Source organism: Dromiciops gliroides, chromosome 3, assembly GCF_019393635.1.
Source record: "Dromiciops gliroides isolate mDroGli1 chromosome 3, mDroGli1.pri, whole genome shotgun sequence".
NCBI lineage: Eukaryota > Metazoa > Chordata > Mammalia > Microbiotheria > Microbiotheriidae > Dromiciops > Dromiciops gliroides.
Window position 1 is genome coordinate 217514887 of NC_057863.1, and position 14909 is coordinate 217529795.

General features: G+C 37.8%; 1 protein-coding gene across 6 annotated transcripts in view; it reads left to right on the forward strand.

Moving 5' to 3' along the window:
- Nucleotides 1-14909, forward strand: part of CTPS2 (CTP synthase 2) — a 136172-nt gene that overhangs the window by 91031 nt on the left and 30232 nt on the right. The window lies entirely within an intron of this gene.

Consider the following 14909-nt stretch of genomic DNA (forward strand, 5'->3'; position numbering starts at 1 on the left):
TATCTAATTCTATACTTTTCATCCCCTGTCCTCCTCCTGCCTCCCCCCCTCCGCCCCTGCCCCATTAAGCTTTTTCTTGTAAGAAAGAAAAAGACTTGAGCAAAGCCAATTGACACAGCTACCATGGTTGACATTATATATATATATGTATATATATATATATATCTGTGTGTATCTATGTATATCTATCTATCTATCTACAGTGTTCCATCTATCTACTGAGAGTAGCAAAGTGTGTTTCCTTCTTAGTGCCTCAAGACTGAGATGATTCATTGAAGTTGCTCTGAGTTCAATTTTTTTAGTGTTGTTATCACTTGCATTATTGTTTTTAGTCATTAGTCTCTTGGTTCTGCTTTTTTTGGGGGGGGGCAATGAGGGTTAAGTGACTTGCCCAGGGTCACACAGCTAGTAAGTGTCAAGTGTCTGAGGCTGGATTTGAACTCAGGTCCTCCTGAATCCGCAGCCGGTGCTTTATCCACTGCCCCACCTAGCTGCCCTCTGGTTCTGCTTTCTTTACTTTGTATCACTTTGTCCAGTTCTTTCCATGTTCCCCTGATTGCAAAAATATCCCATTAAATCCATATATTAACATTTGTTCAGCTATTCCCTTATTGATGCACACTCATTTTGCTTGCAGTTTTTATCTACGTAAAGAGAGGATGCTAATAATAATATTTTGTTATCTGTAAAATCTCTATTATTGAGCTCCTTGGAATAGTGGGATTGCTGGGTGAAAGGCTATGAATCGTTTAGTGACATTACTTCCATATTCTGAGTTGGCATCTGCTAGGTGCCAGGTGCTGTGATAGGCACTGGGTATACAAATACAAAAAATGCAATAATTCCTGCATTTAAGGAGCTAACGTTCTATTGGTGAAGTCACTGCATATATAGAAAATATGCTAAATAAATATAAGATGTTTAAATACAAGGTATCAGTAGGAGAAGGCAACTAGCAGTTGGTGGATTGGGCTTGGTGAAGAAGGTGATGCTTGAGCTGGATCTTGAAGGAAGTGAGAGATTCTATGTGGCCCAGGTGAGGAGGGCATGTCCATGCTTGCCAGAAGACCAGTGCAAAGGCACAGAGGTAGCAGCTGTAGGGTCAAGAGATGAAAAGCAAAGAAAGCCAATTTTGTTAGACCATAGAGTGTGGGAATCGGGAGTAATATATAATATATAATGAGGCTGGAAAAGATAGGTCAGGACCAAGTTCTAAAGGCCTTTAAAAGCCAAATAGAGGAAGTTAAATTTTATCCAAAGGGCAATATGGGCTTTTGAGTGGGGTGGGCGGAAGCTAGGCAGTGCAGGAAATAGAGCACCAGTCCTAGAGTTAGGAGTTCAAATTTGGCCTCAGACACTTTTAGCTGTGTGACCCTAGGCAAATCATTTAACCCTGACTGCCTCCCCCTTCCCCCCCCCCAAAAAAAAAATCCAAAGGGAAATATAGAACAACTAGAGTTTGAATAGGGGAGTTATGTGTTCAGGTTCAATGCTTCGGGAAAATCACTTTGGCAGTTGTGTGGAAGATGGATTGGGTTGGGGAGAGTCTTAATGGAAATGGGGAGATCAATTAGGAGGCAGTTGTAGTAGGGAAATGATTAGGTCCTGAACTAAGGCAGTAACTGTGAGTAGAGAGAAGGAGGAAGAGAATTATTGTAGAGGTAGAAACAGCAAGATCTGCCAACTGATTGGATATGTGGGGTGAGAGAATGAGAATTCAAGGATAAAGTCAAAGTTATGAACCATGGAGAGTGAAAGGCTGGTGGTACTCTTGACACAATTAGGAAAGTGTGAGAGTGGGAAGGATTTAAGGAGGTTTTTCTTTCCTTTCCTGTTATATAAAAATCAGTTTTATTCTTTAAAAAAATTTTTATTAGGCAATCAGCAACAAACATGAACATTTCCACCTACAATGAAAGCCAGAAAACAGAATTGTTTCTAAAACTCTTTCTATTTTATATGCCTTGAATTTAAAAATATATATTAAATTTAATGGAGTTTTATTAACAGTGCCCTTTGTGTCTCCTTCTGAACTTCCTTCTCTCTTCTGTGTATTTTTGAAATATTTTATTGATTCTTTTTCATTCTTTTTTTTTTTTTTTTTTGGTGAGGCAATTGGGGTTAAGTGACTTGCCCAGGGTCACACAGCTAGTAAGTGTTAAGTGTCTGAGGTCAGATTTGAACTCAGGTCCTCCTGACTCCAGGGCCGGTGCTCTATCCACTGCAGCACCTAGCTACCACCATTATTTTTTAATATCACTGCCACTCTCTTCTCTACCCCCAAATAAAAACCCCTCCTTGAAAACAATAAGTATGGTTAAACAAACATTTATGTGATATCAGTCAGGTCTGGAAAATGCATGTGCTCTTTTGTACTTATTGCCCATCACTTATCCATCTAGATGTGGAAGGTGTACTTCATCATTGTGTAAATAGTTAGTTCCCGTTTTCTATTCACATCACAGTTCTCTGCATTTCATACCAGTCTTACCAGGTTTCTCTGAAACCATCTCTTCTATAATTTCTGATGCACTTATACATTTCTGTTGCATTCATCTACCATCGTTTGTTCAATCTTTCCATAATTGATGGGCATCCACTTTGTTTCCAGCTCTTTGCTAAAACAAAGAGTGTTTCTGGAAATGGTTTGGTATGTATAGGTTCTTTCCCTCTTTCTTTGGTCTTTTTTTTTAAAGCATATATGCCTAATAATGGTATCACTGCGTCAAAGGGTATGCATAGTTTAGTGACTTTTGGGATATAGTTCTAGAAGACCTTTGTCTAATGGTTAAAACAATTCTAGTAAGTGTCAAGTGTCTGAGGCCGGATTTGAACTCAGGTTTTCCTGAATCCAGGGCCAGTGCTTTATCCACTGTGCCATCTAGCTGCCCCTAGAATTTCTGTTATTTTAGTTTGCATTTCTTTTATTATTAGTAATTTGGAGCATTTTTTCATAGTGTTGTTGATAGCTTGCTTTTTTCTTTTGAGGATGAATGACTAAATAAAACATTTAAGTGCTTACTTATGTTCAAGGCAATATGCTAAAGTGAGACAAAACTCCCTGCTCTCAAGAAACTCACATTTTAATGGGAGGGACAACACATATGGAAGTTTTCAACCGTAAGTCAGATAGAAAAGTCCTGTGGCCCTTAGATTTTACCAGCAAAGTAGATTTTAATGCCTCTTTAGTATCATTTCCCCTGAAAAAGTTTTATTACTTTCTGATGTTGAGAATTGTTTGTTCATATCTTTTCACCATTTATCTATTGGGGAATATCTCTTACTCTTATATATTTGAATCAATCCCTTATGCATTTTGGCTATCATATCTTTATCAGAGAAACTTGGCATATTTTCTCTCAGGTAAATGTTTCCCTTTTAATTATAATTGCATTGCTTCTCAGTTTTATAGAAGCAGAAATATCCATTTGATCTTCAGTGTGATCATCTCTCTTCCATAGTTGGTTAAGAAGTCTTTCCTTATCCATAGTTGTGAAAGGTATCTCCTTCCATTATCCTCCAATTTGTTATTCCCTTTATATTTAGGTCTTTTTTTAATTTTAAGATTATTATGGCATATGGTGTGATATGTTGATCAAAGCTTAATTTGTTGCAGACTATTTTCCAAATTTTCTAGCACTTTTGTCAAATAGTGAGTCCCTACCCAAGTGGTTGGTGGTATTGGGTTAATTGAATAATACACTACTATGTTCTGTTAATTCTGGATATCATATACCTCATCTATTCTCTTTATCAAATCTTCCATCTTTTAACTACTACCAAATAATTTTGATGGTTACCCCTTTGTGTAGCATAGTTTGATGTGTGGTACTGCCAGCAGGTCTCCTTCATTCCCATGTGTTTTTCATGATTTCCTTTGAGATTCTTGACCTTTTGTTCTTCCAGATGAATTTTGCTATTATTTTATCTAGTTCTGTAATGCTTTGGTACTTTGACTATTTTGGCACTGCATCTAGAAATTTCAATTAGGTAGTGTTGTTATTTTTATTCTACTAGCTGAAGTCAACCTTGAACAACAGATTCATTTCCAATTTTTTGTCTTCCTTTATTTCTTTAAAGAGTATTTAGTTTTGCATTCTTCTGAGTCTTGGTGAGCTTATGGACTAATAGAGTTCTTATTTATTTATTGGCGAGGCAATTGGGGTTAAGTGACTTGCCCAGGGTCACACAGCTAGTAAGTGTTAAGTGTCTGAGGCCGGATTTGAACTCAGGTCCTCCTGACTCCAGGGCTGGTGCTCTATCCACTGCACCACATAGTTGCCCCCCCCCCTTTTTAAACCTATTACTATCATGAGATATACCTTTATTGCTTTTTGGGGGGAGAGGGGCAATGAGGGTTAAGTGATTTGCCCAAGGTCACACAACTAGTAAGTGTCAAGTGTCTGAGGCCCGATTTGAACTCAGGTCCTCCTGAATCCAGGGCTGGTGCTTTATCCACTGCGCCACCTAGCTGCCCCCTCTTACTTATTTTCTAATAATTTTGAATGGAATTTCTTTTTCTATCTGCTCAGTTTTGTTGGTAGTATACAGAAAAGTTGGTTATTTTTGTGGGTGTATTTATAAACTGCTACTTTACAGAAGATATTCTTTTTATTAAATTTTTAGTTGAATCTCTAGGGATCTCCAAGTAGACTATGATATCTGCAAAAAATGATAACTTTGTTTCTTCTTTATCATTTCTTTCTCCCTTAATTTCTTTTTCTTGTGTTATTGCTATAGCTAGGGCCCCTAGTGGATAGAGGGCTAGGCCTGGAGTCAGGAAGGTCTGAGTTCAGAATCATCTTCAGACACTTAGTAGCTAGTAGTTTGCCTTAGTTCCTCATCTGTAAAGTGAGCTAGAGAAGGAAATTGCAAACCACTTCAGTATCTTTGCCGAGAATACCCCAAATGGGGTCACAAAGAGTTAGACACAACTGAAACAACTAAACAACAACAACAATTGCTATGGCTAGCATTTCTAGAATCATATAATCTAACAATAGCTAACATTTATATAAGGCTGTAAAGTTTGTGAAACACTTTATATATATATATTATTTCATTTGATAACAATGATATCAAATCAGTGATTACAGTGTAGCCAAGCAGAACAGGTCTCCTGATTTTGATAGCTCTTCAAGGACTAGTTATCATTATTATTATTATTTTTTTGTTTGTTTGTTTGTTTTGCTGGGCAATGGGGGTTAAGTGACTTGCCCAGGGTCACACAGCTAGTAAGTGTCAAGTGTCTGAGGCCGGATTTGAACTCAGGTCCTCCTGAATCCAGGGCTGGTGCTTTATCCACTGCGCCACCTAGCTGCCCCCTATCATTATTATTAATAGAGATAATTGATAGTTTTCTATTAAATTCTCTGTATAATAAAGTGTGCTTATTTAAAATAGGGAGATAATAGGTCAGTGTTGTTCTCAATGCTTCTTTAGTTTTAGCAACAGTATCTAGGCAGTTAGGTGTTGCAGTAGATAGAGCACTGGGCCTGAAGTCAGGAAGTCTCATCTTCCTGAGTTCAAATGTGGCCTGATACATGCTAGCTCTGTGACCTGGGCAAGTCACTTCACACTGTTTGCCTTAGTTTCCTCACTATAAAATGAGCTGGAGAAGGAAATGGCAAATCACTCCATTATCTTTATCAAGAAAACTCCAGATGGGGTTATGAAAAGTCAGACATGACTGAGACGACTGAACAACAAGGTGGTGCAGTAGATTGAGTGATGGCCCTAGAGTCAGGAGGATCAGAATTCAAATCCTCCCTTAGACACTTACTAGCTGTGTGACCCTGGGCAAGTCAATTAACCCTGTATGTCCCAGTTTCCTCATCTGTAAAATGCAGATAATAGTTTCACCTTCCTTCCAGGGTTGTTATGATGAGCTCTTGGGAAGTCTTTAGCAAATCATAAAGATCTCATTTATGTAAAGATGGTGATTAGACCTCAGGAACTGATAAAGTGACTAAATGAGAGAGCGAGCCTACAGAGATGTTAGAAGAAGGGCTGGGGCAGCTAGGTTGTACAGTGGCTAAAGCACCGGCCCTGGATTCAGGAGGACCTGAGTTCAAATCTGGCATCAGACATTTGACACTTACTAGCTGTATGACCCTGGGCAAGTCACTTAACCCCCATTGCCCCGCAAAAAAATAAGAAAAAAGAAAAAAAAAAGAAGAGGGGCTAAGACAGAGCTTTGGGGTATAATTGTGGGTGATGACAAGATCAAAGGTGGGTATAGCTGAGGTAGAATGTAAGAATAGGTCATAGGGGTTGAGTAGGTTGAAGAAGTGAGAGGTTAATTGTTGAAGTTCCCTGGTATAAAGGCTGGTGTTGGGGTGGGGAGAAAGATTGTGATTCAGGCGCTTTACTCATTGAGAAAGGAGGGGGAACAGCAACATACTGGTAAATATTGAACAGGTGCCTCTCGGGGGAAAAAAAACAAAAAAATATGCAGGGCACACTTTTAAATTTAATCCGTATTGGGGCAGCTAGGTGGCACAGTGGATAGAGCACCGGCCCTGGAGTCAGGAGGACCTGAGTTCAAATCCGGCCTCAGACACTTAACACTTACTAGCTGTGTGACCCTGAGCAAGTCACTTAACCCCAATTGCCTCACTAAAAAAAAAAGAAAAAAAAAAAGAAATTTAATCTGTATTGTTGACATTTTCTCCATTGCTTTTTAAAATCTAGACAATCAACAAAATAATAAATTAGACCCTGATTTGTAGCATTTTTTTTTGATATCCACAGGCTGCTAGGTGGCATAGTGGATAGAGAGCTGGGCCTGGAGTCTAGAAGGCTGAGTTCAGTCATAGCCTCCAAAACTTACTAGCTGTGTGACCTTGGGCAAGTCACTTAACCTCTTTTAAACTCCATTTCCTCATCTGTAAAATGAGGATAATAATAGTATTCACCTGCCACAGTTGTTGTGAGGGTCAGATGAGGCAATATTTGTAGTGATTAGCACAGTGCCTGCCACATGGTAGGTACTGTATGGTGATGGTGATAATGATAAAGATGTAGCAGCAGCAGCAGCCAGGTGACATTGTGGAGAGAGTACTGGGCCTGGAGTCAGGAAAAGCCTTTTTTTTGGGTTAAAATCTGGCTTCAAGACACTAGCTGTGTGACCCTGGGCAAGTCACTCAACCTTGTTTGCCTCAGTTTCCTCATCTATAAAAATGAACTGGAGAAGGAAATGGCAAACCACTCCCATATCTTTGCCAAGTGAACCCCAAATGGGGTCATAAAGAGACGGACACAATTGAAAAACAATTGAACAACAAAAATATTTTAAGTGATGGCAGTAGGGGGAGAGCCTAAAAGTGGCAAAAGGTAATGTTCTGATATGTATTTTAGGACCACTGAGTGTGAGAGAAGGTAAAATCAATACTGACAAGGATGGGGAGGGATGCAGTAACATCTGGGAAAGCCAGGTCTCTGTGAGTGTCAGAGGATGGAGGGAAGATGAGAAGAGGAGGTCTAAGATGAAAGGAATCTGTTGGTTATGGAGCAGGAGTTCCAGAGGGACACAGTGGAAAGGTGAGTGGTTTAGAGTGGGATAGGGAATTTGTAGGTTGAGATAGGTAGGAATGAAAGGCTGGGCAGTAGGAGTTGAAGAGGAGGAGGATTCAGTACCACTGAGATTGGGAGGATAAGGGGTGGGAGTTTGCTAACCATTGGGGAAATAAGTCTAGTATAAGAGAAAAGACTGGAAGAGTTGTGAGTCCTCTTAAATAAAAGAATAGATTCATTTTTAGTTCAAAGTTGAATTCCTGGTGGTTTTAACTGCCCAAGAATTTTCCTTGTCCTTTTCATATTTCTTCTTAATCACATAGTAATTCAAATGAGAAAGTATGAATTGAGTGGCAGTACTATACTCAAAAGGAAGATGTGTGAAGAATATGCATCGCTCAGTTGGTTTTTTTTTTCCATCTACTTCTATCAAAAATTTTTGTGGTTTTCATTTCTTCCCTTGGTTATGGCTGGAATACACTTCCTGTAGCATTGTACTAATTTGGACCTTCAGTGTTTACATTTAAGTCGTGTTTTTACCAGGATTTAAAAAAAATCATAAATGCATCAGGGAAACATAAAAATCCCAATTCACTTACTTAATTCTGTAAATTTAACCAATTCTCAGTAGGTGATTATATTCAGTTTTAAGGTAAAGAAAAACCCTGCAGACTACAATTGAAGAATTCACTTATCCTTCTAGAAAGATTGACAAAGCACTAATTTTCTCAAAGCTACTTCTGTTGGGATTTACCTTTCCTTTCTAAAAGGTATCAGAAACACTTAAAGTCAGACTTGGCCTTTGTTTCAGCTTGATGTGTGACTTAAATACCACCTGAAAGAATGCCTTGTGGGAGGTGGGCCTGCCGTAATTTTTTGGGCTCCATATTTGGTCTTTTGTAAGAAGCTCCTTGAGTCTGGGTCCCATGATGGCTCAGCCATACCATGGCAGATGATATATAGGAGGTGTTTTAAAGTGTTGAAAATCCTTCATCATAGTAAAAGGCAAGTTAGTCATACATTTTTCATCCCCAGAAACCCTTTCTTGGCAAGCCTAGATTTTTTTGTGCATCAGACTAGCACAAACATATTTGACTTCCAAAAGATTCTTTTCTGATAAAGCTTAACTGTAAGCTTCAAAGCATCTGAAATGTTGATCTTTTGCATTCTTGAATATTTGGTTTGAAATGAGTGATCTTTTTCTGTTTTATTTTTTTTATTACCTCCTGCCTTTCCCCCTCTGGAGTATAGCATACTAAAAGTATTATCCTTGCCTCAAATTTTTAGTTCTCTTTAGTTTCAAGTGAAAAAAAGGTTTAGACTTTAGTTTAAAGGATAAGATGATACATATTTCATGTACTCTCCAACTGAGTGGTGTAGAAGTCTTAAAAACTTAATTAAAAACTCTACAGGCACATTAAAAGAAATAGAAATTATAAGCTGATTGTTTTTGATGAGCTAATTACACTGTTGTGGTGTTTGGACTCTCATTTTCAATGACATGACCAGTCCTCATTCTTTTGAGATCACTGAGAAAGTCTTTTAGACTGAAATGTCATGTAGTTTTATTTTAATATATGTTGATTGCATAGTACAGTATGAGACAATAATGGATAATACTGTGGGAATTGAAGACACTGGCTCCTATCCTTGAACTTACAGTCCAGTTGGAAATAATACTTAAAGTGACTAGGGAAAGATATTAGTGAAAATAGCTAACATTTGTATTAGAACTTTAAGGTTTATAAAGTGCTTTATACACATTGTCATTCTTGATCCTTACAGGGTTTTGTTTTGTTTTTGAGGGGGGGAAATAATATAGGTATAATTTGTTGTTGTTCAATTGTTTCAGTTGTGTCTGACTCATCATGACCCCATTTTGGGTTTTCTTGGCAAAGATATTGGAGTGGTATAATTATCTCCATTTTAATTTTATAGATGAAGAAACTGAGTCTAAGAGAAGTTAGGTGACCTGCTCATGGTTGTAGAGCTAGTAAGTGAGACAGGTTGGATGTCTCTTCTAATTCCAAATTCAGCATTAAAAACTAATTATTTGGGTTTTTTTTTTGTATTGGACCTATAATTTCACCAGTGTTTGGAAATTTCTCTACCAATGAAGATCAGGTCTTATTCTGAAACATGTAGTCTTTTTTCCCCTTTAATATAGTTTTTATTGTTTTCTAGTTACACATAGAGATAGTTTTCATTTGTTTTTATAAGATTTCTAGTTTCAAATTTTTCTTCCTCCCTTCTCCCCAAGACAACAAGCAATCTGATATGTTATATATGTACAATCACATTAAACATATTTCTGAATTAGTCATGCTGTGAAAGAAGAATCAGAGCAAAAGGGAAAAACCTCAAAAAACAAAAAAAAGTAGAAATAATATGATACAATCTGTACCTAGATTCCACAGTTCTTTTTTTCTGGATTTGGAGAGCATTTTCCATCATGAAGCCTTTGAAACTATCTTAGACCATTGTGTTGCTGAGAAGAGTCAAGTCTATCACAGCTGATCAACACACAGTGTTGTTGATACTGTGTACAGTGTTCTCCTGGTTCTGCTCATCTCACTCAGCATCAATTCATGTAAGTCCTTCCAGGTTTCTCTGAAATCTGCCTGCTCATCATTTCTTCACATTGATTTTTTTTAAAGCTTTGTGTTCTAAATTTTCTTCCTTCCTTCCTCCTCAACCCTCCCTATGGAATCAAGCAATTCAATATAAATCATACAAAACATGTAGTCTTTAAAAAAATTTTTATTCATTTATTTTTTAACATTCTTTTATTTTTAAATTTTGAGTTTCATATTCTCTCCCTCCCTCCTACCTCCCCTATTTACTGAGAAGGCGAGCAACAGCATATTAGTTATACATGTGAAATCCTGCAAAACATTATTCTATATTTGCTATGTTTTTTAAATGCAAGAAAAATAAAGTGAGAAAATTATACTTCATTTTTCACTCAGAGTTCATTAATTCTCTTTCTGGAGGTGGATAACATTTTTTTCATCATGAGTCCTTTGGAATTGTCTTAGACAATTTTATTGATCAGAGCAGTAAATCTTTCACAGTTGATCGTCATTCAACATTACTATTACTGTTCATAGTGATCTCCAGGTCCTACTCACTTCACTTTCCATCAGTTCATATAAGTCTTGAATGTTTTTCTGAAACCTGCCCCCTCATCATTTCTTATAGAAAAGTAGTATTCCATCACAATTATATACCACAACTTGTTCAGCTATTTCCCAATTGATGGGCAACCCCTCAATTTCCAATTCTTCACCACAAAAAGAGCTACTATGAATATTTTGGTAAATATAGATCCTTTTCCTTTTCCTTTGATCTCTTTGGCATATAGACATAGTTCTGATATTGGTTATGGTATGCATGGTTTTATAATCCTTTGGGCCTAGTTCCTAATTGTTTTCCAGAATGGAGACCAGTTCACTATTCCACCAGCAGTTCATTAGTGCACCTATTTTTCCTCATCCCCTCCAGGATTTGTCATATCTGAAAGGAGTAAAGTACTACCTTATAAATTGTTTTAATTTCCTTTTCTCTAATCAATAGTGATTTAGAGTATTTTTTTTCACATGAATATAGGTAGCTGTGATTTCTTCTTCTGAAAACGCCCTGTTCATATCCTTTGACAAGTTGTCAATTGGGGAATGGCTCTTATTTTTATCAATTTGATTCAGTTCTATTTTCAGTATATATTTGAGAAATAAGGTCTTTATCAGAGAAACTTGCTATTAATTTTTTTTATCATCCTATGGTACATTTTAGCAAAATGTAGTTTTCCTGATTATCTCTTTTAATTAGGTCTGTTTTTGCTTTTGTTTTGTCTGAGATCACGATTATTATCCCTGCCTTTTTTGTTGTTATTGTTCATCTGAAGCATTTTAGATTCTGGACCAGACCTTTATTCTAACTCTCTGAGTGTGTTTTTATGTTTCAAGTATGTGTCTTGTAAACAACATTTTTGGATTCTGATTTCTAATCCATTCTGCTATTTGCTTCCTTTTTATGGGTGAGCTCATCAGTTATGATTAGTAGCTATATTTTTCCCTCCATCCCATTTTCTTCCTTTTCTTCCTCTCTTGCTCTCTCTCTTTTTTTCTCTTTTTTTGTGGGGCAATGAGTATTGTGACTTTCCCAGGGTCCCACAGCTAGTAAATGTCAAGTGTTTGAGGCCGGATTTGAACTCAGGTCCTCCTGAATCCAGGGCCTGTGCTCTATCCACTGTGCCACCTAGCTGCCCAATGTCATATCAGACCAATATGAGCTTAGAACGCTCTACCACAGGTTGAGTACAAATAGTCCTTGTGAACCTTTAGGATGGATTCTGTAAATTTGCTCATCTTGTGTTTCTTTTGAGCTATTTCAATTCTGCTTTGCTCATAGAGCACAGAACCTTCTTTGATGTGGGCACACCACGCTGGTTGGTCCTTTGCCAGAGTCTCCCATGTCACTTACTCAATTCCAAAGTTCTTCAGCGAGACCTTGAGAGTGTCCTTGTATCAATTCTTCTACCATGAGTGTTTGCCACAGATGCTCAAGGCAAGGCCAGTTCTCTATACGTTGCATTACAACAACATAGTAAAAACAGAAACTCTAAAGCATTCCTTCCATAAATCTGGGCTGTACTCTCCTGCAAATACAGTGTCTGTGGGAAATCTAGGTAGGCACAGAATTCAAGGATCCACATGTGGGGACCACATATGACCAAGTTAACTCACCACTGCTGAAGTCTTTTCTTCTTCCATTGAGCCCTCTGTGGCCAGACTAGACTTGCTCCTTATTGGACATGGCATTTTTGCTGAATGAACTCCCTGGGCTTACTCCTCAGCAGGTGCTCCTGTTTTAAAAAGACTGCATGAATTTGTCAAACACATTTAAAGGAAAGCCAGCATATTGGTGTTTGGTAAGAAAATTTTAAAAGTTTAAGCCTCCACCTCCAAAATAAAATATTAAATCCTCTGATGTTGAAAGCCCTTCATCACAGCACCCACTCCTACCCTTCTAGTCTTCTTACATCTTATTTCCCAACACATACTCTTTGATTCACTAACACTGACCCTCCTGGCTGTTTCATGAACAAGACACTCTCATCTCTCAGCTTTGGAAATTTCCTTTAGGTCTTCCCCATATCTGGAATGCTTTCCCACCTTTTCTCTACCTACTGGCTTCCCTGACTTCTTCTATTTATTTATTTTTTTGGTGAGGCAGTTGGGGTTAAGTGACTTGCCCAGGGTCACACAGCTAGTAAGTGTCAAGTGTCTGAGGCTGAATTTGAACTCAGGTCCTTTGGAATCCAGGACCGGTGCTTTATCCACTGGGCCACCTAGCTGCTCCCTTAGAAATCACTTCTTTTAAAAACTGAACTCAAACACAAGATACCAGCATTTTCAGGTGAAAGCAGAGTAGATAAATGAGGATTGTACATGAAGATATAAATGTCTTTCATGAAGCTTGCTTTTCCTTTTAAGTAAAAAATAAATTCAATACATCACTTTCAAAAAAAGCCCCAACTCAAATCCCACCTTCTCCCAGAAGCCTTTCCTGATACCTCTTCCTGCTGTTGATTATTTCCAGTGTATTCCATATATGGCTTGTTTGTCTGCAGCTGTTTGTATGTTGTCTCCCCCATTACACCGTGAGCTCCTGAAGAATAGAGACTGTTTTTTTGCCTTTCTTTGTATTGCTAATACTTAGCACAGTGCCTGGCATGTAGTATGGACTTAACAAATGTTTATTGACTGGCTGACAAATTGATACTTCCATAGGAAATATTATGGGTCAAGCTGTGAGACTTCTCTACCTAGAGGCAGCTAGGGGGCACAATGGATAGAGTGCTGTGTCTGGAGTCAGTAAGAACTGATTTAAAATTTGGCCTAAGATTCTTACTAGCTATATGACCCTGAGCAAGTCAGTTAATCTCTGTGTGCCTCAGTTTCCTCATCCATAAAACAGGGATAATAATAGTACCTACCTCCCAGGGCAGTTGTGAGGATCAAATCAAATAATTTGTAAAGGAACATGGTAGGTGCTTAATGAATGCTTATTTCCTTTCCCTCCTTTGCATCAACTCTGCTTTCCCATCTGGTAATAGGGAGAGACCAGCTTGCCAGATGTTCCTGTCCCATAGTGATAGAAACATGGTGTTTAGAGTTTCTCTAAGCATTCATTCTCATCCCAACTATAGCCTCTTCAGTTTTTCTGATTACATTGTCAACACATTTTATATATATATGTATAAAATATGCTTTTGTCTGTTGTCTGCCTTCCATGGTGACTTCTAAATTGGTACCCTAGAACCCAGGTTCTTAATCTAGTTTTCTTGCACTTAAAAAAAATATTTTGAGAACAATTACAGTTATATATTGGCTTCTTTTGCAATCCTTGTGTAGTATTTTAATTTCTGCATTTAAAAATATTAATTTGAGAGTCCATAGGCTTCACCAGATTGCCAAAGGGTCTATGACATGAAAAAAGTTAAGAACCCATTTTGAAGCACAGTAACAATATTGTAATGATGATCAACTGTGAAAGACTTAGATGCTCTGATCAAGACAGTGATCCAAGACAATTTCAAAGGGCTCATGAGGAAAAGTGCTATGCACCTCCAGAGAGAGAGCTGATGAACTCTGAGTGCAGATTGAAGCATATTTTCCTTCCTTCCTTCCTTCCTTCCTTCCTTCCTTCCTTCCTTCCTTCCTTCCTTCCTTCCTTCCTTCCTTCCTTCCTTCCTTCCTTCCTTCCTTCCTTCCTTCCTTCCTTCCTTCCTTCCTTTCCTTCTTTCCTTCTTCCTTCCTTCCTTTCTTTTTTCCTTCTTTCCTTTCTCCTTCCTTCCTTCCTTCTTGCAACATTGCTACTACAGAAATATGTTTTGTATGACTTCACATGTATAATGGGTATCATGCTGCTTGCCTTTTCAAGGGGTAAGGAAGGGACTGAGGGGAAAGAGGGAATTTTGAACTCTTAAAAAAGAATGTTAAAAAATTAATAAGCAATAAAGAAAATAAATCTTTTAAAAAAGAACCCTTGTCTTAGAACATTCAGTTTTTTCTGAAGACTTAAATCAGTTTTATTTGATAATTTCACCTATGATAAACCCTTAAAGGGCTGTTTTGAGGATCAGATGAGATAATACATGAAACTGCTTTGCAAACCTTTGAGTACTATATAAATGCTAATTATTAATAATAATAATTATGGGGCAGCTAGATGGCGCAGTGGATAGAGCACCGGCTCTGGAGTCAGGAGTACCTGAGTTCAAATCCGGCCTCAGACACTTAACACTTACTAGCTGTGTGACCCTGGGCAAGTCACTTAACCCCAATTGCCTCACTAAAAAAACCAAAACAAACAAACAAACAAACAAAATA